The sequence below is a fragment of the Mustela erminea genome, chromosome 8 (assembly GCF_009829155.1).
Source record: "Mustela erminea isolate mMusErm1 chromosome 8, mMusErm1.Pri, whole genome shotgun sequence".
NCBI lineage: Eukaryota > Metazoa > Chordata > Mammalia > Carnivora > Mustelidae > Mustela > Mustela erminea.
In genome coordinates this window covers 42,119,407-42,143,636 of record NC_045621.1, presented here as the reverse complement: position 1 = coordinate 42,143,636, position 24,230 = coordinate 42,119,407, and the positions used below count along the sequence as shown (strand labels likewise).

General features: G+C 51.3%; 1 protein-coding gene and 1 long non-coding RNA gene across 2 annotated transcripts in view; one reads left to right on the top strand and one right to left on the bottom strand.

The window, feature by feature from the left end:
* The window catches only part of AGAP1 (ArfGAP with GTPase domain, ankyrin repeat and PH domain 1), a 514,946-nt gene that overhangs the window by 367,411 nt on the left and 123,305 nt on the right, over positions 1-24,230 (bottom strand).
* LOC116597486 lies at positions 13,008-24,122 on the top strand. Its single transcript, XR_004288640.1, has 3 exons — positions 13,008-13,186; positions 22,149-22,151; positions 24,098-24,122. It is a non-coding gene; the product is annotated as an uncharacterized LOC116597486 (long non-coding RNA).

The following is a 24,230-nucleotide window of genomic DNA, read 5'->3' as shown; positions in this document are numbered from 1 at the left end:
ACAAATCAAGTGAAAAAATTTTCAGTTATTTCAGTAGTTTTATTTCATTTAATTACTGTTTCCTCTCTTTCTCCACTGAAGGCTTGTTTTGTTTTGTTTTGTTTAACTATAAAACAGTCTATCAAGCTGCACAAATTGAGTGATACACATCAAGGGAATCAGGAATTAAAGAACAAAGCCACTCATAAAAACAATGCTGTCAGAAATCAGTTGTAAATTACTAATCTGAAAAGCTAACCTCAGCCAGGGCTGTCCGTGATCACTTTATTGCAGTCATCAATCCTCGTGGACAGCAACAGAACACCCCAAAGACACTGGCAGCCCAGCCCAGCGCGGGCACTGCCTGCAGCTGCTTGCAGGGAGGACCAGCCAGCAGCAGAGGGCCAGCAGCAGGGGGCGGCACGCAAAAAGAGCATGCGCCAGGAAGGGACACCCTACAGTGCAATTCATCACTTATTATTCGATCTTTTTTTGCATTAAATTATACTTATGTCAACAGACTCTGCCCTGGTATGGGGCTGGCAGGTATAGGAAACTTCCCTTAATCTCACACAGGGTCACTCTGAAACCTTCTGGGGGCTCCTGATGGTTATGAACCTAAGAGAGAAGAATCAGCCATGGGTCTCTGGGAGGCGGGTGTGCAACAGTCAGAGGAAGAGAAAAGCCACAATAGGGATTACAAAGTACAAGAGAACCATCCTACAAAAGTAGGTGCTCCAATCCTTTCATCCTAATGCCTTAAGAATACAAGAAATCCATAGGCACGGGATGTGTGAGCCTATGTGTGTGTTTCAGAAGACCAACCATCTTCCTTCCCTACCACTAGCCTAGGTGCCTTGTCTAAGAGGAAGAAGATTTCTAAGTTAACTTAAGGAACCTAAGAGTTACTTTGTCTTTTTTTTGTTTTGTTTTGTTTTTGTTTTTGTTTTAAAGATTTTATTTATTTATTTGACAGAGAGAAATTACAAGTACAATGAGAGGCAGGCAGAGAGAGAGAAGGAAGCAGGCTCCCCGCTGAGCAGAGAGCCCGATGCGGGACTCGATCCCAGGACCCTGAGATCATGACCTGAGCCGAAGGCAGCGGCTTAACCCACTGAGCCACCCAGGCGGCCCGAGTTACTTTGTCTTTTAAAGTTATTTTCCCAGAGCCAAATGACAACCTAATAGCTGAGTCTAACAAAAGGAAAGCATGCCCTGATGACAAAGGTCCTCTAATTTCCTTCATACTTAAAAGGGCTTCAAATTTTAATACACTGTGGCCCAAGATTTAAAGAAAGCTAGAGATGATGCTTATGATGTGTACTACATTTCAGTTCCAGGATCATTTATCCGTAGTCCTGAAATCCAAAAAGGGCTAAAGATGGAAGCTTTACTCACAAAAGCTTAGCAGACTCTAACGGTAAACATATTTATCACACCGAATGGGAGTGTCTCCAGCTCTTGGGCCATTGTTAGTGTCTGAATGCAGTACGCCTTCTCTATACACGCTACACGCAGTGTTCTGTAACACACGGCATTTGACCTTCCTAAAATCCAAATGTTCTAAGTCTTACCAACCTCCCTGGCCCCAGGGTTTCGGCAAGGCTCTGTGCACCTGTGATCAGACACTTCCAGGAAAATGGAGCCAGGGTTCTACTGCGTCGGAATGTTACCTCAGAGCATTTTACCCTAAATTCAAAACCTCATTTACATCAGAAGCAGCAAATATGTATAAAGTAGAACGGCATAATAAAGGGGCTGCACCTTTACCATAAGATCCACTGACCTTACCAAACCTCAAGAACACAGACACTGCTCCAGGCCTTTTAGCCGAAGGCAGGTGAGAACTATGGCTTTTTTCTGTGATTACCTCAAACTTCAGAGTCAAGTGAGAACCTGGGTTTGGGACTATGCCTGCTGTGACCTAGCTCATTCACAGTCTGCTCTTCCATACAGCCCACGGTGCTGGCTGATGTCTCAGCCCAAAGTAATTCCACCCTGAGAAGGGTTGGCCACGAGAAATAAACAAACCAAGCGCTACTGTAATTGTTACTGTTTTAATCTTATACTGCCCTACAGGGAAAAATTCCAACACACTTTACACCTCTTCTTTCCAAAGGCATTGATCTCTCTGACCGGATCACCAAGACCCAAACCCCAATACTTTTAACTGGAATCAATAGAGACCACAAGGAAATGCATTCATTCTAAATGGAGTGTTCATTTCTACTCCCCTCCCCACCAACCATGGGTACTTGTCTGGAACCCAGGCAGCTAATTACTATTTTCAGCAAGCCCAGGAGAACAAAGATGCAAGCCTGCTATTACAGGTAGAACTTGACCCTACGGATTTGAACCTCCACTGAATGCAAGTAAGGGCAAGAGCAACTTCAGAGCAACCAACTTAAACAAAATAACTCACACCATTTTTTAGAATCTGAAGAGCACGCAGGAAGGGATGGGATAGTGGCCAGAGTCAAACACAGTCCCTTCTAGAATATTCCAGGGCAGGTTAGCCACAGGATGTGCACAGCAAGTTCAACTAACACAAGCCTGGCAACAGATAACTTTATGTTACAACCTCACCTATAAAAAGAAAATTCAGATTTAAACTCTACTGCATATGCAAGTGCTTAATTTCAACTGTTCTCTTGCATTTTGAGGGTCATCAAAAGCATCTTACAACATGACATCATTGATCTTCAGTTTCCCTTAAAGATACTTGAGCAAGGTCAGGGATGTCTTTGCGCTGGCTGTTTGCACACTTACCCCAGGCAGTCAGCTGACCTGTGAAGTCCACTAGGGAGGACTATTCTCTCCAGGGGGGTTGAGTTACCAGCTGACACTCTCCAATTAAAAATCCACACTGCAGAGCCTCAACTCCCTTCATCTCCACCAGCAGCAGTGTTTGGGAATCAGCACCAAGGATGTTACTAATGATTTCTGGGTGGTGAAGTACACGGGGACAGTATCTTTAGCCATCCCCCTCCACCCCCAATGCAAGCACAGTGTAACAATCCAGCCCCTCCACTCACCCCTCTCTCTTCCCTTTAGGGTGATGACCCCACATGGGGAGAGAAGGGGATCTGGATTTTCTAACTTCTGGAGGAGCCTAATCTCCAAACACCAGCAGATTACCTAATTCTTGCAAGACAATACTGTCACATCTGCCTCCAAAACCTTCCCTGTGAGGTCCCTATAGGGAGCTTACAAGGCAACAGGGAAGTAAAGTTTCTGAACTGGCTGTCTGTGGTGGGTGGGGGGGTTATTTTCCTACCGGTATGGTACAATACATCATTAGCAAACAGAATCCTGACCCAGACTTGCTCTCCCGCTAAGATTCCAAAAGCTGTGGGGAGAGGCCCGCCTTCCTGCCCACTGGGATGAAGCATCCTTAGCAGGAACGCAATAGGTGAGAGTTGCCAAGTCAGGGAGGCCACACCACAGCACTGGCAGATGGCAGCACCCACAGGAAGACCAGGCATGGGGCGGGGGGTGGAGATTAACCAAAACAAACGCTGCTGCTCCTGGCCAGGCAGCACCACCTGTGCGGCAGCCCACAGGTTCCCCAGTCTCCCCGCTCCGCACAAGGAGAAACATGCAGCATGGCAAGGTGATCTGTCCCCAGACAGGCTCTCGGTGGCTGAGGAGACAGACTCCGAAGGGCACCACCAGACACAGCTGGAGGCAGGGCAGCCAAGAACCTCCGGACTGCAGTAGCCAGTTCACATCTGGCGTGGCCACCTGCCGACTGGTGGCCCATGAAGGCAGGTCCCTTGGCTACTTCCAAGTCCCAGGGGACTCTGCTAAGCAGCCACTGCGGAACCAGGCCAGTTCTCACCACTGCCCTCACCTCCCTCGACGCGCTGCCCACCTCTGCGCGGGGACCCGTCAATGCTCTCAGCGCTGGACGAGTGCGCCTCGGCTGGGGCCCGCCGCAGGCTGCTGAAGTAGCCGCGGGGTCGCGAGGAGCCGCTCCGGGGAGAAGGCCCGCTGCCAGGCGCGCCATCCCTGCGCGCGAAGATGCCGCTGAAGAAGCGCAGCAGCCGGTGCTCGGAAGCGGCGCCGGAGCCCGCGGCCGCCGCCCGCGCACGCTCCAGCCGCTGTAGGTCGCTGTTGTCCAGCGTGCGGTTCTTGCTCTTACTGCGCTCCCAGCGCTCAAGGTCCGAGAGCGCGTCGTTCTTGCTAAGCACCTCGCCCACGTCCAGGGTGTTGCGCTTTTCCGAGGCGGGCTGCGCGGGGGCCGCGGGCTCCACCGCTGTCGACGGGTCGGCCGTGGCCTCGCCACCCGGTGCCCAGGCCAGACTCCCAGAGCTGCTGTGGCGCCTCCCTCGGCCCAGGGCTCGACTCTGCGACGCCTCGGGACCGCTCCAGTGCCTGAAGCTGAGGCTCCGCCGTAGGGGCGCGGCCCGAACCCCCTCCACATCGGGGCTGCCGGGCGTGGGCGAGCCGGGCCCCTCATCCATGGCTGGGGGGCCACCGGACAGGTCTGCGGGCTCGAGGCCGCGTGCGCAAGGCCGGAGACGCCCGAGCTCCAGCTGCCCCGTGCTGCGGGTGCGGAAAGTGCGGAAGTCCCAGGCGCACGGCCGGCGGCCCTCGGGGTCCTCAGCGCTCGCAGCCTCCTCCTCCGCCTCCTCCACCAGCCGCCCGGGCGCGTCCGGGGAGCGCGTGGGCCGGGGCCTCCGAGGCGGCCGCGGGTCGGGGCCGCCGGGGACCGGCGCGGCCAGCTGGTCCTTCCTGACCATGGTCACGGAGATACGGTAGACGGTCTTCCTGGGGGGTGTCCCGCGCGGCATCGCATCCGCGGGCGGAGACGCGGGCTCGCCGCTGCCGTCCAGCAGGTACATGTCGCCCGGGGCCGCAGCCACCGCGCCGCCCGCCGGGGCCCCGCCGCATCCAGCGCGCCGCGGGCCGGGACGCGCTGTCGGGAGGTCGCGGGGCGAGGAGGGAGAACGGGCACGCCCGCAGTGGGCCCACGCCCCCGCTGGCCGTGAGGGATATGCTCAGGCTGCGGGGACGGCACCGCTGGCGCCCGCCGGCCCGTGCGCGGCGCGGCCCGTGTGCGGGGGTCCGGGCCTGGGGCGCCGAGCCATGGGCCTGCCGGGCGGGTGGGCGGAGCGGCGGGCGATCAGGCGCGGAGACGGTCTCGCCGGCAGGTGCGGCCGCGGCGCGCGGAGCTTGGGGCGGGCGGCGGCGCCCGCGGCTTCATTGTCTACGGCGCGGGGCCCGCTCGCATCTTCAGGCCTTTTCTGCACAGTTCGGCAGCTCCGCAGCCTCCGCCACTCCCTGAGCTGGGGATCGCCGGCAGCTGCGCCTGCCGCGGCCGAGGGGCTGGCGGGCGGCGGTTTAAAATGGAAATGCGCGCCGGGGCGGGGCGGGGCGGGCGGGGGCCCGACGTGCAGCGACCGCGGGCCGCGCGCCCAGCCCGGCGGCCGAGTCCCGGGAGCGCGGCGGCGGGAGCGCGGCCTGGCGCGCAGGCAGAAGCGCCGGGCTGGATTCCGCCGCGCGGACCGGAGCCTCCGAGGGCCAGCCTGGCACCTGGCCTGAACCCTTCAATCCAGGGCTTGGCCTGCAAAACTAAATCTGGGCCATGTCTCACCTATTTATTTGGAGCTCTGAAGAGGATGCAACTCAAACAATGACTTCTTTAAAAAGCAAGGTGTCTCAGATACTTGTTACCCCCTCACAAGTGTACTCAGTACTACACTTGTGCTTGGGAGGGATGAGGATGGCAGCTTCCCTGTGACTGTGCTGCTCACACCACCGCCCTCCAGCAAAGGACAGGCAGTTCCACTCCTAAAATGCTGTTTGGGGAGTATTATCCCTAGGTGTGGGAAAAGGCCCCTGATACTAACAGACAGGAGAACACAGTGGTTCAGAGCAGAAAGAAGGAAGACTTGCCTGTCCAAGCCTGTCCAAGCCTGTCCACTTCCGTCTCAGATTTTACACCTGGAAGATGGCGGTGGAGAAAATTGGACCCAAACTCTGAGTAGAGGACTGAAACAGCTAAGATACCATGTGCCATGCTGAGTTTGTCTTCCATCAAATTTCCCCCATCCACTACCCCTTGGATCTCCAGATCCTGTTTCTTGATCGGATCTGTTGTGGCACAATATTCTCACATAGTTGATCAACCTGTTAGGTTTTTTTGTTTTTCTGTGTTTTTTTAAGATTTTATTTATTTGACAGAGAGAGAGAGAGAGAGAGTGAAAGAAGGAACACAAGCAGAAGAAGTGGGAGAGGGAGAAGCAGGCTTCCTGCAGAGCAGGGAGCCCAATGCAGGGCTTGATCCCAGGACCCTGGGACCACGACCTGAGCGGAAGGCAGATGCTAATGACTGAGCCACTGAGGCGCCCCATCAACCTGTTAGTTCTTGATGATGTCCTGAACATAGGGGTTTCCGTTTGGTGGCTTAGAAGCTTCCATAGGAAAGTGTCATAAATAGCATGAATCAACTGTGTAATCAAGCTGGATGCTCATACGGGCTTCTCTGGGCCTGGAAATGCCAAAGACGCATGAGAAGCTGTTTAGCGGGAAAGCATCATTCTGGGATTCTGTGACTGTTCGCAAGTCCTCCTTTCCCCTCCTTTCAGCAAATACCATGCTCACAGCACAGAAGGGGATACAAAGATGAATGGCGAGGTGTCTGAAGGAGGACGTTACCTTGAAGGGAAATTTTTTACCTGGATTTTTACCTTGAAGGGAAATTAAGTATTCAGATTTAATGGGACAGATCAGAAAGCTTCCTAGGTGAAGCCATTTCTTTCTTTCTTTTTTTTTTTTTAAGATTTTATTTATTTAACAGACAGAGATCACAAGTAGGCAGAGAGGCAGGCAGAGAGAGGAAGGGAAGCAGCCTCCCCACCAAGTAGAGAGCCTGATGAGGGGCTCAATCCCAGGACCCTGAGATCATGACCTGAGCCGAAGGCAGAGGTTTTAACCCACTGAGCCACCCAGCTGCCCCGATGCCATTTCTTTTTAAGATGATACTTTAACGCAGAGGATTTTTAGAGCAGGGAACCCGTCTAAATGGCACCATAATGGTGGACATGTGTCCTTATACATCTGCCCAGACACACAGAATGTACAACACCAAGCGTGAACCCCACGGGAAACTCTGGACTCTGGGTGATAACAATGCCAACATCGATCTATCGACCATAACAAATGTACCACTCTGGAGGGAATGTGGGTAGTGGACGGTAATGGAGGATTCTATGCGTGTGTAGAAGCAGGAGGTATAGGGAAACCATCTGTACCTTCTGCTCAATACTGCCGTTCACCTAAAACTGCTCTAAAAAATAAAGTCCATTAAAAAAAAAAAAAAAAAACGCATTTGACCACCCCCAGTGGTTGCACCTGGATATGACTGCCATAATCATGGGGTCATGTGTCCACCTACTCCTTGGCCCTCAAGGGTTCAAGAGCAGTGCCTCTAATGTGTCCTCAAGTGCAATGTTAGGGAACCCCAGGATGGATCAGTTTTACCTTCAGTTTGGATAAAAAGCCCACTTGGATAAGACCCAAGAACCAGCAGTTTCCAGAGAGGGAAATGGAGAGTAATGAGCTTTCAGAATGAGGTTCATTTGTTCATTTACTCTTCAAATCTATGTTGCATGCCTACTGCACAGCACTCAGTGAGAAGGCAGAGTCTCTGGCCTCAAAGAACTCACAAAGTTGTGAAACAATGGTGTTTTCAAGGCCTGTGATTTACCATAAAGAAGGGGAGGGAGGTGAGAGGACCTGTCTGTCTGTCTACAGGGTGAGCACCAGAAGCACTGGGCGGGGTCTATGGTTTCATCCCTGCAGCTGTGTGGACAGAAAGGTCAAGCTGGCTTCAAGTGGAGACAAGGGACTCCGCCATGCAGAGTGGCATCAGAACCAAGAGCTCATAACTTAGCCTGGGATCCACTCTCACTTTTTAAGACAAAGGCAACCCTCAAATATTGTGATGAAGTTTACTATGAAATTAGTCAGCCCATGATTAAGACATAGATCTTGCTTGTTATCTGAGTCAAAGGTATAAAAAAAAACATAGATAGCATTCCTTAAGGGCTCGAATCTTGAACTGCTGGCATCTTCCCACTCCTGCCGGTTGGGTTGTCTGGAATCCAGCCCAGGGTTTGCACTTTGCCGTGGGAGGATTCAGGCTGCAGAGTAGAAGATTCCATTTGATCCACCTTAGATGCCTCGGAATCTCAGATGGTGTTGAATGAGGGAAACTCTTCCAGCCACAGCGGAGAGGTTCACTACCCCTCAGTGCTTTCCCCTCCCAAGCACGCATATCTTTTCCACACCGAGATCGCAATGCTCCAACGCCGGGCCTTACAGTTTAGGCTGAAAGACCGGGAGAGGACTCTCCCCGCTGCCCTGGATACATGGGCTCTTCCAGTGCACAGAATCAGAGGCTCAGACAGATCTTGTCACTCCAAAATCTAAATCCCCTTTCACACAGCGGGACCTGCCTTTTAAAAATAGAAGTCATACTATATACGTTCAGGTGCACTATGCTTTTTCTGCTGCTTTTGAAACTGACCCCTCTTGATAATCATTTCTTAAATTTTTCTGTGCCTTCGAATATATCACCATTTTGGCTTATTTAAAAAAAAAAAAAAAAGCAAGGCTGTGGTTGATCTCACTGCTCCATCAAAAGCAAATAACAGGGAGGCAGGAAAAGGCTCAGCAATGCAGGGGCTCCAGTGCTGACTGGAAGGGCTGCAGAGAGGTCCAGGAGTGGGGGACAGCCCTACCTACCCCTCCATTCCATTGCCTCCTGCAGCTAGCTTTCCTCACCCATTCTGGGTTTATGGGATCATCTGGCCACCCTCCTGAGCGACTTCCCTGTCCTGGGCCATTTCTAGCTATCTATAAATTACACATCCTCCATGAGAATACTATTTCTCAAGAGTGTTACTAGAGCTGGTAAGCCCTATTGAAAGGAAATCTCTGGTAGTCAGCAGAGCCATCTGCTACACAAGGAGACTTTCCCAGGAACACAACTTGCCCGCCAGTGATCACATTTACAGGACCTTCGCGGAACTGGGGGGGGGGCGGGGGGGGGGGCCCACCACCACAGGCCAACCACTGAACCTGCAAGGTTCTGCACACCTACCTGGGGGGCAACAAAGCACCTCCCCCAGTGCATGGCGCCCTTAAAAGACTATTTTCTGACAGCGGGTTGACTGAAAGATACAGACAGATAGAAGCAAAAATAATGGCATTTGTGCTAAACCAACATTGTCCTGGATTTACCTTTCATCATGAGACTCCAGTCCGATCACTACAGGAATGATGCTATCTGATCTAAGACCCACCAGGATGCCTAGTTTCTGCAGACAGATGACTCTGTGACCAACCCTGCCTGGGCTGAACTCATTAGGGACCCTGTTTCCCTCAGTTTATAAGCTGAAAGTTAAAAGAGGAGCCATGAAAGAGATAAAGACTTGATGAGTCACAGAGGGAGCAGTACGCTGGGGCCCTAAGGCCAAGACATTTCTGACCCAGGAGGGAGAAAGAAGTCCCCTGAGCACCTGAGCACCTATATTCTCCCTCGAGGACCAGTAATGCCCCCACTGCCAAGAGAACCTTTCACATTCCTACATGTCTGTACACACGGACATTATAGGGCAGCACCTGGGCTCCAGACTCCTCAATTTTAAAAGGAGGCCCCACTGTTCTCTCAATGGGCAACAGCAGCAGGCCCCAGACAGAAGGAGTCAGAGGAAAAAGGTCAGCAACTACTTATCAAAACCAATTTTGGTGTGACTTTACATGAAGGGAAGGGCTTTTTTAGTCCATGTCCCATCTAAAGGCATCCCCTGATCAGAGAATCAGGAGGTTTTGTATAAGGAGGCCAGGAGTGGGCACCTCTGTGGGAAGGGGGGGCAGAGGAGGCGTGAGAGAACACTCCCCCGACCCCTGAACCATGATGCCCCAAGTCCAGCTTAGTGTCCTGCCAACAAAGGGCTTCTCCAGGCAGCCCCCTGCCGATTCTGGATGACAGAGGAGTAGAACAAGCAGCGCAAGCACACCTGTGTGGGGCCGTGGCCCAGAGCCTGGCCCTCAGCTTGCTGAGGAGTCTGCGAGGCCTGTCAGAAACGTGGGCCCTGGCAGTTGGGGGCCTCAACAGGACAGCAAGAGCCCCGCTTCTCACCCACTTTCCACCCTCCAGCAGGCATCAGCAGTGAGGAGCACCCCGACTGTGCCCAAAGTGCTCAGCCCAGGGATGGGGTGATGGGGAGCTGAGGAGCCTGACAAGTGTCCTAGATGACCAATGTCCAGCAGAAAGCGTTACATGTGAGGGGAAGGAGGGGGGAAAGAAGAAGGTGGAAGATGATTATTTCTAGGGGAAAGATTAAAGGAAAAAAAAAAAGCTTCAAGAAGGAGGTGAAAATGGGTTTTTGGCCCGGGAGGGTGGGCAGCCCCAGCGCCACAGATGCTCTGGGCTGGGTTCTCCTTTGCGGATTGTCCGTCCCGCTCATCGGAGGATGTTGAGCAGTACCCCAGGGCCTCTCCCTAGCAGTGCCAGAATGTCCCTCCGTAAGTCAGGACCACTCAAACAGCAGGCAAATGTTGCCTCGGGTCTCCTGCAGAGCAGAATGTCACCAGCAGAGAATCAGGACAGGCAGGTGCACAGAAAGAAGGAAGGAGTGGCTCCTGTGTCCTGGCAACTTTTCATTTTATTATTTCATTGATGCAACCACACTCTCTAGCCTCTACATGTAAAACTAAAAAGCTCTAGAAGGTCCCTCTATAACAAAAAGAAGCGATCATTTCCAGTAACCCTTCCAAAATTGGAAAAACAGCAATAGTTCCAGATGAGGCCACTACCAGTCGTCATTCTGTGAAAGACAAGCCATCTATTACAGTTAGTTTAAATCAGTGAGTATCAAAGACATGACTAAAATTCTGGAAAGAGGAAAAAAACCCTCGGTTTTGCCAATGTTAAGTCTTTAAAATCTCAAACAATGCTGTGTTGTTTTCATCCTAAGCACGGTGCTTGAAGACTTCGGGTCTTAAGAAGCATGCAGAGAAGGCAGGCCGGCCCTGGCCAGGTCCCCCCAGAGCACCTGAACACTATGATCTCAGGGAAGCTCACTGGCTGGCCCTCCAGGGAGCTCCCACCATGAGCCCCTGCCCACCCGTGTGCACAGGGCTGGAGCTGCCTTAGGACACTGTCCCCTCCCCTCCCTTGCTCCCTCTGCACTGGGTCAGGCTGGCGTTATTCACACACAGACTGCATCTTCGGAAAATGAGAACTCATTTATATTACCACGAGCCAGGACGAGAAGAAACCTTAATCCAACCCATTTTTCAAATAAAGACGTCTACTCCATGGGGAACAGGGGAGAAATTCCTCCCCACACTCTGGTACTGTGAGCCAAGAGGGAGCGTATGAAACGAAGCTGAAAACTCACATCCACTTACATAGGCCAAGGAGAAAAAGTCCTGATTTTTAGAAATATGCCAGTAAGACTCCCTTGCGAATAGATTCTCACTCCCATACAAAAGAAAAGATCAGACATTTCTTGGTGGTCTTTCTTGCTAAATGCCAGGCAAAGGTGACTTCAGATAAAATTAAAACCAAATGTGTTAAGCGTCACTTTGCAGAAACAAATGTGAACACCACACTTCGTGGTCTGTGGCACAACCACGGCCTCTGCAAGTGACGGTCACCCTTGAGGTGCCGGGCGCGGGCCGAGCCCAGAGCTCCCCGGGGGGCGTTCCTGCTTTCCTCTCTGGCCTTCAGCACTCTGGGGAGACACAGCTGAGGAACGAGAAGGACTTAATCAAGGGTAAAACACAACTGTGCAGCTGTCCCTTGGACAGCTGCAGAGAAGCTCCGGAATTTGTGAGGAGAAGAACCAAGGAATTCCTACCGATTACCTAATCTTCCCCGTCTCCGAGGGTGCACGGGACCAGGCCTGTCCAGTAGCATTTTCCCCTGAGGCTTCACTGGCAGACATTCTCCTAATACTATGATCAGCACTAGCATCTTCCTACAAACCTTACAACCAAAACACAGGGAACCATCTGATACGGACCTCACCCCTCACCCCTGAATGGCCCCCAGAGTTCAGACAAATACCACGAGCTGTCAAAGGACAGCAGCCTCAGTCTGTCTGACAACTTGAGAATGTTTACCGAGTCTGTCTTTAGCTGTACTGACAACCTCCACCCCCAACAAGGATTCGTGAAGCCCACGACTTCCATGAAAACAAAATAACCCATCTGCAAATCACGCCCTGGAAACTTCTGGCCACACCATTAAAGGCTCAAGAAGAGCCTATTTGGGGAGATATCACTTCTGTGTCCCATTTGGGATTTGTCTGCTGAGATCTTTTCTCTGTGCCTGGGGGACCCGAAGGTTTGATGTATTTCTCTCTAAATGTGGAAAACAACATGACTAAGAAGCCTGCTCATAGCCCAGACACACTCCCCCTGGTCAGCAGCGGGAGCCCCATGACCACCCTCCTGCCTCTATTAGCCAGTATGTCCCCGGCTCGGACTTCCCGGGGGCAGAGGACAAACACACCACTTGGGGCGGAAGTGGTGGTGGCCCCCTTGCTAGTTACAATTTGCATAAGAGCTCCTGAGAAAGCGAAGAAGTGGGTCACGGGGACCCGTTCTGACATTGTAAGATGAAATAAAGCATCCGTGTCCTCTCATCTGCTTGCCACGCACGGCTCATTGGCAAGCGGCCTGTGGGGAGCAGGGGTGAGGAGGTCCTGTGCCAGGAAGACGCTGGCATGGGGGCCAGAGAGCCCAGGCTGCCCCGGAGCTACCTCCCTGGGCTAAGATGCATGCCATGCTAGGCGCACATCCTTGAAATCACCACCTGCTCCAGAATCTTCCATGAGACAAAGCGGAGGGATGAGAAACAACACTGCCACAATCAAACAATTCGTAGGGCTCCAGCATCGTCTCTGCTCTTGGGAGTGCTCCTGAAGATGGTGATGTGGCTGGTTACCAACAAAAAACTTGTCGAATCTGTAAAAGGAGGTTCACCCAGCTACTGACCCGAGTGTGAGTGGATCAAAGACAGCCCCCAAAAGACTCCAAACTACAAAGTCCTAGCGCCAGCTAAGACATCACCAGGTGGCCTGGCAGGGAGTGCATACACAGAATGGGGATGTCGATGCCATGCCCCAGGGCCCCTTTTCTTCCTGTTACTACCTCCCGGATACCCCAAAAAAGGTGCCTAGGGGTACAGCATCCCTGTGGAGAGCCAGGCCACACTGTCTCCTGAATGCACGTGGTCTTTCTCTTCACTAGCTCCTGGGGCCTCCTTCCAAGGTTACGCCCTTGAATTACCTAGGTCTGTGACAACCCACAATCTTAGCCTCCAAATGTCTCCTACCGGGCCACAAGCCTCCAAACAGCTGTTCTCTTTCCAGCGCGTCCACTCCTGCTCTCTGCAGGCTCACGTGACACGTCCAGTCCTTTCCAATCTGTAGGCCCTACTCTATCCAGCCAAGGCCAAGGCACACCCCTTGTCCTCGCCCCCCGCTGCTCTGCTGGCCCCTGATGCCTCTGAGAACCCCACCTAGGCCCACCCCAAAGGTGGCTCCATCCAAACTCAAGCCCGCTGGACCCATGCTCAAGCGTGGGAGTGCTGAGTCTGCATCTCGGGGCCCCACTAGGCAGATGCTCACACGATGGGGGGTGGGGGCGCAGGCTGGGCGCCAGCACCCCGCAGGCCCTCCCTGCAGCACTGGTCCCCCCACAAGCCCATCCCAACTCTCCTAGCCTGCAGCCTGCTCTGAGAACCTGGGGGGACCACACCGCAGAGCTGCCACACTCTGGGCCTCCCACCCACGCTCACCTCTCCTGCTCAGAGCTGGCAAGCAGACTGTGGCCATCCATCACATTCATCCAGCCAGCACGGAAAATACTGAATTATCTCCCACTTAATAACAGACAGAAACAAAAGCCTATCCTCCCTCTGTGTGCCCTCTGGCCCCCTCCTAAACTCCTCCTACCTCCTGAAGAGCGCACTCTCCTTCCTCCCTTTATACCCTCCTCACCCCTCACCGGAGTCGCAGAGCTAGCAGACAGCAGCCTCTCCACCGCCGTGATGGAATCTGTGGGCCACCATTCCGCTCAGAGACTCCCTGTCACCTGCAGAACAGAATGCCCACTCATACCCCGCACGCCAGGCCCTGGATGGCCCCCGCCACCCCTGCTGTGCGGAGCAGCTAAGGGGCTGAGCTCTGAGGCCAGAATGATGCAAAGCCTGTGTGACTTCGGGAAAGGGATCTCAAGTCTCTGAGCCAGCTTCACTTGGCAGTAAGGCCGTGATGACAGGGTAGATGTGACAATCAAACGTGACGATATATATGAAGCATGTGTCCCAGTGCTTAACAAACATGCGCTGCCTGCTGCCTCCCAAGACCCTTCATTCCAACAGAGCCAACTCCTGTCCAGTCCTGACCACACCATACCCCATCTCCCCACAGCCTCCCGCTGGGGCTGGTATGGTAGGTCCTACTCACAGCCTGGGCCTCCCCCGCTCCCGCAGGGGCACACCTGGGCCACCCCTTCTGGGTATCAGTCCCGACACAGGACCAGCATCTTTATCTCCCAGCCCCAGGCATTATCAGTGTTCTGCTTAATAAATGCTACCAGGTGGTTAACTTTACCAATCCAGGCAACTGATTCAAGGTTAATTCTGGAAGGGAGCAGTTGCACCTCGCTCATGTTGCAAGTAATAGCAGAGGTCGGCTGACGCCCCCGTTTACACTGCTACACCACACAGCAGCCCCCCACCCCCGAGAAGCTTATCTACAAGGTCTCTAGTGGTTAGGGAAAGACACACAGAGGAGGGCGATTCACTTCTTCCCCTGGCCACAAAAATCCTGCAGTGCAGCTGATTCTGGGTGGCCGCCCCCGGCAAGATCGTGCCCCTCCTTCCAGGACTCAAAGCCATGCTTGGGGGCGGGGAGTTTCCAGACTGTGACTACCTAGGGAAGCAGCGGCTTCACTTGGGAACTGGTCAGAAGGGAAGGGTTTGGATCCTCCAAGAAGCCCTCCAAGGCCCCCCTCCTCCCCCTCAAGTCTGGGCTATGATAACTGTGCGAAAGCAGCAGCTGTCCCAGGATGAGGAAGGCCAGCAGGGTGGCCAAGGTTCAGCTAGCCAGGGCTACCCGCAGGGTACTGGGCCTTTACTGACATAGAAGGAAATGCAAGCCATTGATCTCAGTGCTCAGATACTCACTGAAAACCAGAACACTAGAGGGGCGCCTGCTGGGCTCAGTGGTTCAGTCGGCTAAGCGTCAGCCTTCAGCTCAGATGATGATCCCAGGGTCATGGGATTGGGCCCTGCATCAGGCTCCCTGCTCAGAGGGGAGACTGCTTGTCCCTCCCCCTGTTCATGTGAGCGCCCTCTCCCTCTCTCAAATAAATAAAAACCTTCAAAAGGGAAGAAAAAAAAAAAAGAACCAGAACACTTGAAATAACTTAGAACTACTGAAAAGGAAGACGATCGTGGGCCTACCCAGAGTCAATGCAAAGACCTAAGGGCCTGGTCCCTGGCATGTGGCACTTGAGAAGTTTTCAAAATCCTGGCTTTCGTGTTTCCAAGGGCACCTTCAGGGAAGCTGTCGGGAGCTGCAGTGGGACCCTGTGCAGGGCATGCACTCTGGGAAGTCACCCGCAAGGGTGGCCACATTTGTGTGTGCAAACACTACCACACTGGATCGACTGTCCAAGAATTTCCAGAGAAGCGACAGCAGGCACTGGATGCTTCTGGGTGGGGATAAAGTGACACTGGCCAACAGGATGTTTGCACAAAAGGACTTTTCCTCCAGAAGAATGCTCCAGGAAGTCAGGAGTTCGTATGCAAGGAAATGTAACGCTTGAGATGGCCGTTTACCCAAGCAAGCTGCCGAGACTCCCCACTGCTGCACACCACGGCTCTAGAATGTTCCACCATCCACAGGATGCCGCTGAATGCCAAGGCAAGGGGATAGATATGGAGCCTGAGCTGCTCACACCTCCTGCGCACCACGCAGGTCACGTGGGTCCACACTTGGCCAGCCCGGCTAGAGGCAACCTCCCTCCTAAAAAACAACGTACAAAGTGGCCACGCTTTGCCAGCCAGGCACGCAGCACACCTTCAACTCTCCTACGAGCTTACGAGCGAAATAGAACAGAAGTGATTTACACTGACTGAGGACTCGAAGGCCCAAAAAAGCCTAGCTGTGCAGGGCTACTGCCGACCAGAGAGGGTTGGCCTTGGCTTAAAGGGCACCAGGCCATCAGCAGCCCCACCATGACCCCAGAACTTCTAGCACTTCTGTTAGACTCCCCAGGAGCTTGCTCGTCCTGACCCTCCCTCTGCAGCCCAGGGTCCCCCCTTGGTGGGCCTCAAGGCTCAGCCAGACCAACCCTCAGCTCCCCCTTTCCTGCCCTGGCCAAGGCCAGGCCTGAGGAGGGCATGCCAAAGGCCAGGCTCAGCTGAAGGGCCTTCAGGGATTAATTCATTTAATTCAGTTTCTATTCTCCAGTGTTCCTATAAGGTAGGTATTATTATTAGACATCTTTTACAGATACAGAAACTTTTCATCACAGACAGTAGAAAAGGCATCCTGGACCTCAGGGTAAGGCCTAGAGCTAGACTGGAGCCCAGCGCTACCCGGGGACGCTCAGAAAAGCACCAAGTCCATGCAAGGGGAATGGCTGACAGCAGCCCCCCGACCCCGCTCCCCAGGCCTCCGACCCACAGCCCCCCATGTGGCCTGCCTCCAAGGAGGGCCCAGCCAGGTTTCTGGATATGCAGAGCAAGGCCACAGAGGCAGAGTGCCAGGAATAAAACTGTGAAAGAGCTTTGCTGGAGAATGGCGGGGGCATGTCCTTCCGCTCTGCTTGGGCGGGGGCGGGACAGAAGGGGGAAGGCAAAGGGGAGCAAAGTGTAAAATGTTTTGGGACCAGGCAGGCAGAAATCCTGGTTAAAACACACACACACACACACACACACACACACACACACACAAGCCCCTCACCCTGCTTCCGAAGGATAGGGCACTGGAAGCTCAAGACATACCGGACCAGGCTAAAACAGGCTCCTTTTTTATTTGGATCTCAAGGACAGCTACCAGTCCTGAGGTTAGTATTATCCCCAAATCCCACCCTGGAAAAATGAGTAAACCCTCAGCTTTCCCCTCAGCCCTTATCCCTGGCTTTAACTTGGCTTCTGCTTCCCCCGCCAGCGGAGACCCCTCGGCAGCCCTGGCAGAAACACCGGTGTGGGCTCCAAATCACAACGTCTCCTTCCCAGCCCATCTGCTGGGCCCGTCTCTGCCTGCGAGCCCTCTCCAGGTTCCCCCACCCAGTGCCCCCAGCGCCCTCTCAACCCTCCTCCTCCTGCCCTTGATCCTGACCCTGGAAGGTCGCAGGGAAGTCTGCCAACTGTGGATCTCTCCTCCCTAAAGCGGAAATACTCACTTATAAATAAGCCATAAATTCTCACCATCAGACACATTCCGGATATAATTAGATCAGTCCAAAGGCCAGGGTCCTTGGAAAACTGAGCATTGCTCAGAAGACATGCAGACCTTAGGAGGTCTGTCAACTCAGTACCTCCACATGTAGCATCAGCAGCATTCTTTCTTTTCTTTCTTTTTTTTTTTTTTTAAGATTTTATTTATTTATTTGACAGAGAGAGAGAGAGATCACAAGTAGGCAGGGAGGCAGGGAGAGGAGGAAGCCGGCTCTCCAAGGAGCAGAAAGCCCGATGCGGGGCTCGATCCCAGGGCCCTGGGATCATGACCTGAGCCAAAGGCAGAGGCTTTAACCCATTGAGCCACCCAGGCGCCCCAGCAGCATTATTTCTAAAGCAAAACCTCGTCACTTCTAGTACCAAAAGACATTCTGCTAATAGACAAGTTGTGCACAAACAAGCAAAAACGTTTTTCAAAGGGGTTAAAAGTGTAAAGGAGAAATTTCCATAAATGTTTGATTGGCCACCAAGGTTTTAATGAACTTGACTATCAAGACAAATATTTCAAAGTTCTTTCAAAGTCTGCTCTCGTTGCTGTAACAAAGTCTCACAGACTGGGGGTGTAAGCAACAGGCATTTATTTTCTCCAAGCTCTAGGGGGTAGAAGTCTGAAGTCAAGGTGTCAGAGAGCTGACTTCTTCCGAGGTCTCTCTCTAGCTTGTAGACGGTGTCTCCCCCATGTCTTCACATGGTGGTGCCTTCGTGCCTGTGTCCTAATGTCCTCTTATAAGGACACCAGTCAGGTGTGTCTTCTAGATCAGGGCCCATCCAAGTGACTTGATCTAACTTCCTGACTTCTTTAAAGATCCTGTCTCCAAACAGTCTCTGACGTGCTGTTGGGGAGGGGCTAGGGCTCATTGGACATATGGATTCTGGGTAAACACCATTCAGCTCATGAAAGTACCTTCATGATTAGCAAACAGCAATTCTTAAAGAGGAGCATTTGGTAACATTTGGTAACAGTCACATCTGGATCTACAAAAGGCCCCTCCCCCCCCCAGTAAATCTCAAAGCTGCCCCATCATCAACAGGCCTTACAAGGTGCAGCTCAACTCCAGGGCTGCCCAGCACCGCAACTGAAAGAACAGTTACTAGACGTGAGAAGCTCAGGACTGGGAGGCCAGCTCTGCTCCGAGGGTGCCGATGACCAAGTACGGCCCCTCCAACTGACAGCAGCAGGGACGCCTCCGCTCAGCCTCCCTGCCACCCTCTCATAGAAACCAGGAATCAACCGCACACGTGTGAGGTGGGGTCAGTTTGGGTTTCCACTTTTCACTGGAATACCTTACTGGATTCACCTAAAACCAGGTGTGTCTTGTGCAACCATTAAACCGTCATCCTTGTATGTTGTCAGCAATGTTGACTGGAGGGCTCCAGCAGAAGCTGAACCCGACGCTCCCATTTCCTTAATGCCATTACGATAAACCACATTATTAACATACACAGGTCAGGATTTTAGGCTTGAAACTCTCTTGTTTTTTCTTTTTCTTTCTCTTAAATGGAGCTCTAGAAACAAGGATATGATGACAGCCCTACAAAGAAGGTGTGTCTTCTTCAGACCTGAATGTCCGTTTCCATGGTGGTAATAAGACACCCAGGTAAATGAAAGCAATATTCTGTCCTGCGTGGTACCCTCACTAGCAGTCATCGGCAGGAGCACCCCCCAGGCCAGTGGGAACAGGGCTGCAGTCTTGGGACGACTGAAGAATGAAGAACGACTCCTTCATCTTTGCAGGGAAGGGAAAGACATGCCAGGCACCTGCCTTCCTGGAACAGGATGCTTTCTTCACTAGCCCAGCAAAGTGTGTACAGCCCTGCTGGTCACTTACTGGAAGTATCCAAGCTCCAAGGGCCTTGTCTCATTCTGCATTGGCCCCACCCCCTTCCTTAAATCTCCAGATCAAAGACTAGGATCTTTTCCCAACAGAGATACCCCCATGGCCTGTAGGACAGAGCCTCACTGGGGCAGGAAAAAAAAGCTTAGAAATTTCCACTGAACAAACTCAAGCATGAATAAAGCATACTTTTTGAAATGTATCACAAATACACACACAAGTATGTACTCATACACATGCGTATAAGTATGTATACTTATATGTATATATGATACATGATAATGTATATTACCATATGTACATATGATATGACACACATACGTCCATATGATAATGTAGATGACTTCGCCACAAACTAAGGAATTCTGCTCCAAGGAGACTGCCAGGGACAACAACACAAGAACCACGTGCTCTGGCTTCTCAGGCCACTCTGCCGAGCACCAGATGCACACACAGCCCCGCCCTGAGAAACACGCTAGCTGTTACTAGTTGATCAGATAAAAGCACTCAGGACTGTTCCATTACCTCCACCAACCTTCCCTTTGGAAACTGGGGGTGGGGAGTCTGATAGTGGTGAAATAAAGGGAAAAGGACAAAAGTAACAGAGAAGTGAGACATCAAGGCCGGGAGAGATATGATGCCATGATTCCCCAAGAGATCCCCGGGCATCATTAGGATTACCATTCCTAGAAACAAATTCAGGGCACGTCACTTTCCGGTCTTCTGTCTGTCATGGTTTCCACCTACAGGTTATTAATACACACCATGAAGAAACCATACACCACGCATGACAGCCAAGTATGATCTCCCAGTGGAATAAAGCGCTTTACAGAACAAAAATGGAGGCAGTGACCCTTCTATCTTCCAGCTTCTGTACACTTAATTAATTCCATGTTCGCGATTCCAGCATGAATAAATTTTCAAAGCGTATGTCTGCTTTTAAATCTATGCTGACCTTGTATGGAAGGCACAAATGTTTCTGCTAACACAAAACTAAAACAACAACAACAACAACAACAACAACAAAACCAAAACAAAAACCTGGGGATCACTCCGGATACCATAATTAATATTCCTTATTCATGAAATAGCTTTGTTTGAAATTATATGATTCAATCAGAAAGTCATTTTCTTTCCAAGTTTGCTGGGCTTCCTATATGAATACAAATCACAGTGACAAAGACACAACATAAGGACTGAAAATGCACTGCTCACTCCTTATAAATGTTTCAACTAGCTCCCAATAAAGCGGCGAGCAGCAGCTCGGAGACTCAGAATATGCTGGATATTTTTACTCTAATTTCCTTAAGACCATTTGCTGCCGTGAAAATATAGCAGAGACCCATGATGGACACTTTTCAGAGGAAATTACCATCAAGCACTGTCCTGTTGAAAGGAGAAGGGAAGGTCCTCAGAAAGCCCGGGGGGTTAAGCTGAGAGCACATCACCTTCAGAACTGGCCAGGGGCAAGACTGACTACCAATATCCAGCTCCTGTCACTTGTTACGTGTCACTGTCCTGAGATCACTCCCTCTCTGCTAAACCCACACATGGAGGCCCAAGGATGACCTTCAGGTGGACGAACCACTCTTTATTCCGGTCTCCACACTGGGACAGTGACGCACCCATTAAAATCCTTCTTCTCATCACATCAGCAGCAGTGTCCGTGATGTGGTTTATGGTGTCCCTTTTCAATCGTCATGTATTAAAATATTCAATTGGAAAATCTGTTTCCTTCATCTTACCATGTAGCTACAAAGTTAAGCAACCCCAGCTGTCCAGGAAATGCCACCGCAATGATCACATTATTGGGCAGAGAAGAATCATTTGGGGCTCCTGTCAACCATTTCATATGCTACACACAGAGGCCCAGGGAAGAAGCAGCAGCAGCAGAAGGAAGAAGAGCTCACATGACATTAAATATACGTTATGAATAAAAGCCATCCTCGCAGTCCAGACTGAAATTTGCAGCTAGAGAATACGGATTCCACCTTCCTCCCAGTAACTGTTAGGACTTGTCTTCTTCATTCTTGCTCTGTATTTTCTAATTCGACTTGTGTTGCTGAGGTGCCCAGGGTGGCTCAATCAGTTAGGTGTCTGACTCAATCAGTTAGGTGTCAAGAGTTCGAGCCCCGTCCTGGGCTCCATGATAAAAATTAAAAAAGAAAACTGACTTACATTGTTTTTTACAAGGAAGGTTATTTTTAATTTTTAAAACTTGGATTTAGGTTGGCTTTTCAACAATTCTGTTTATGCTCTGAACACAATATAAATGACTTAAAAAGCTTTCTTTCTGTTCTGCTCATAGTGACCACCTTTCAAATCCTTCTTGGAAAGTTTCTCCTTTACTACTGAATCCATCCAATAACATGCAAAGTTGGAACGGATCACATAGAAGAAACCAGTGAATCTACACCCCTTTTCTTTACATAACCAAGCAAGAGGGTGACCCATGCAGCAACTGGGTCCGATTTCCTTCTTGCAGAGGAGGGAAGGGCTTCAAGAGGTCAAGGAGTCGCCCAGGGCCAGAGAGCTCGTCGGTGGATGGTGAGGGAGACGGACCCAGGCTCTGCTCCTCCTCAGTGCTGTGCTACCATCCCACACTTGTTATGGGTGGAGGAACTGGGGTCTTTCCTGCTCTGATTCATCCCCGGTGTCCCATGAGGCCTATGAAATGCCACTGGGGATCTCTGGCATTGCCATCAGGGCCCCTCCCCCAGCCCCAGGTAGAACACTGTTCCCTTCAGTTATGATCGGTGTTGTCACCCCACAGACACCTGATCAGCTCATTTGCTGATGGCAGTACTTCAAGGTTGGGTGAGAGTAGGGGACAGGGAGTCTCAGGGACACAGGGACTCAGGGGAGGGCCTGAGGCTGGGAGGCAGAACCTCAGTCTGGAGTAGACAGAGTCTGGAGCGTGACCAGATGGCCTGGGTGGTGCCCTTGATAACCGTGGAAGCAGGGCCCAGCCACAGGGGTCAGGTGTGCTGCTTCCAGGAGGCAAGCTTGAAGCGCATCTATCTGGGGACTCACCAAGACCCTTTCCTCTGCCATCTGGAAAGCAGGTCAGCGAGTCTCTTGCCCAGTCAAGGTGTGAAGGTCAGCCGACCGCCTTCAGTATGGGGTACAGTTAGCATCACTCTGTATCTCTTTCCCAGTTAAATAACCATAAAAAATCAAGTTCAAAAAATAAACATGGTACGCTAAACCTTAATCATTTCATCCTAGAAGACACCTGGTGTGATGTAAGACTGATTTTTGTCAAAGTAAGACATTTTCAGAAACAGTATCATGCCTTTAAACACCCGCCCATCCCTGTAGGCTGTTTTATATCCTCTCTGGAACAAGAAGGGGAAAAATATAAACCAACCCATCAATCACTGTGAAAATCTCTATTTATTTAGCCTAGATTCCTAGAAGCATAATTCCCAGGTCACAGTGTAGGAACCTTTCATTGATTCAACATTTCCAAACTGCTTTCTAGAAAAGGTAAATGATTTCAACTCCATCACTGGGAGCGTGGGGGTTCAACGCTTCCCACCTGCACCCTTGCCCACCAAGCATCTTCTGGTAACAGCCCATCTGACGCCCACATAGAAATGGGTGTTTCTATGTCATTGTCATCAGTGATTTTAATATTTGCTTATTTGCTCAAATAACATCTCAGACTAGCTGGGTTTTGTGCATTCCGTTCATCTATAACATTCACTGCAAATAGTTGTCCTTAATTTGTCAAAATGGGGATCAGAGTCCATCAAAAAGAAAGAATTTTAAGAACATTGCTGATATGAAGAACCAGGGCACAGTATTCTCAGTGGTAGCAAATCTCTCTCCTGTTGGCGTTACCCATCTAATGGTTTCCATCTTGTGTTGGCTGGGGCACAAGCTAAAATCAAGTTTTTCTAGACTTTTAGATGCAGCTGAAGCTAAGCTCACAGATTTGCAATTTGTAGAAACCATGCTTTTTTCTACTTTGAAAATTGGTACTTGTTTTCACATTGAGTTTTCCGTGTGCTATTTGCCAGGTGTTCCTCAGAGCAGCAGGCTGGAGGGGTGGGGGGCAACTGCACATGCAAGAACCCCCAGGAACTCAGAAGGCACCGCTGGCTGCGTGCTTCAGTATGAGTGCGCAGAGTTTACGTTCCTTCTCCTCTGGTGCATCGTCAGTGCCTAGAGCTGCCATGGAAAACAGCTAACCGGGGATGGATGGATGGATGGATGGATGGGCGGGCGGGCCAGCCAATGGGACATGGGGAAAGAGCAGTGGAGGTGTTGGGGGGGGGGGGCAATGAGTGAATGAATGAATGAACACACAAACCCACCCAGTTCCCAGGGCAGCAAGGGACTCCCTCCCAATGTTTTCACTCCCCCAAGATCTGATCCATGCTTATTTTCAGCTTTTTCATCCAAAGATCATGCTCTAATCAAAAAGACATTTTTCTGATTGCCTATCACCACGGTCATCCACTTTGATTTACTGAATTCTGTTGCTTCAGAAACGACATAAATTAACCCAAGCTCGAAATTAAAAAGCCACTACTTTGATATAAGAGGTACTCCAGAATAAATAACAAGAGAAGCTAGCCCATGATCTAATGGAAGGGCTGAAGTATTTCTAATTGATTTCCTTTTCATCAACCCATGATGCCTAGTGACACATGATATATTGCATGGTACCCTTTGAAATCATGGAACTTCTAGGCAGTGTTCTTTGGCATGTGGTCCCCGGACCAGGGGCATCTACAAATACATGGCACCAATGTTAGAAATGCAGAGTCTTCAGCGCCTGGGTGGCTCAGTTGGTTGAGTGTCCAGCTGTTAGGTTTTGGCTCAGGTCATGATCTCAGGATCCAGAGATCAAGCCCCACATCAGACTCTGAGCTCAGAGGGGAGTCTGCTTTAAGATTCTCTCTCCC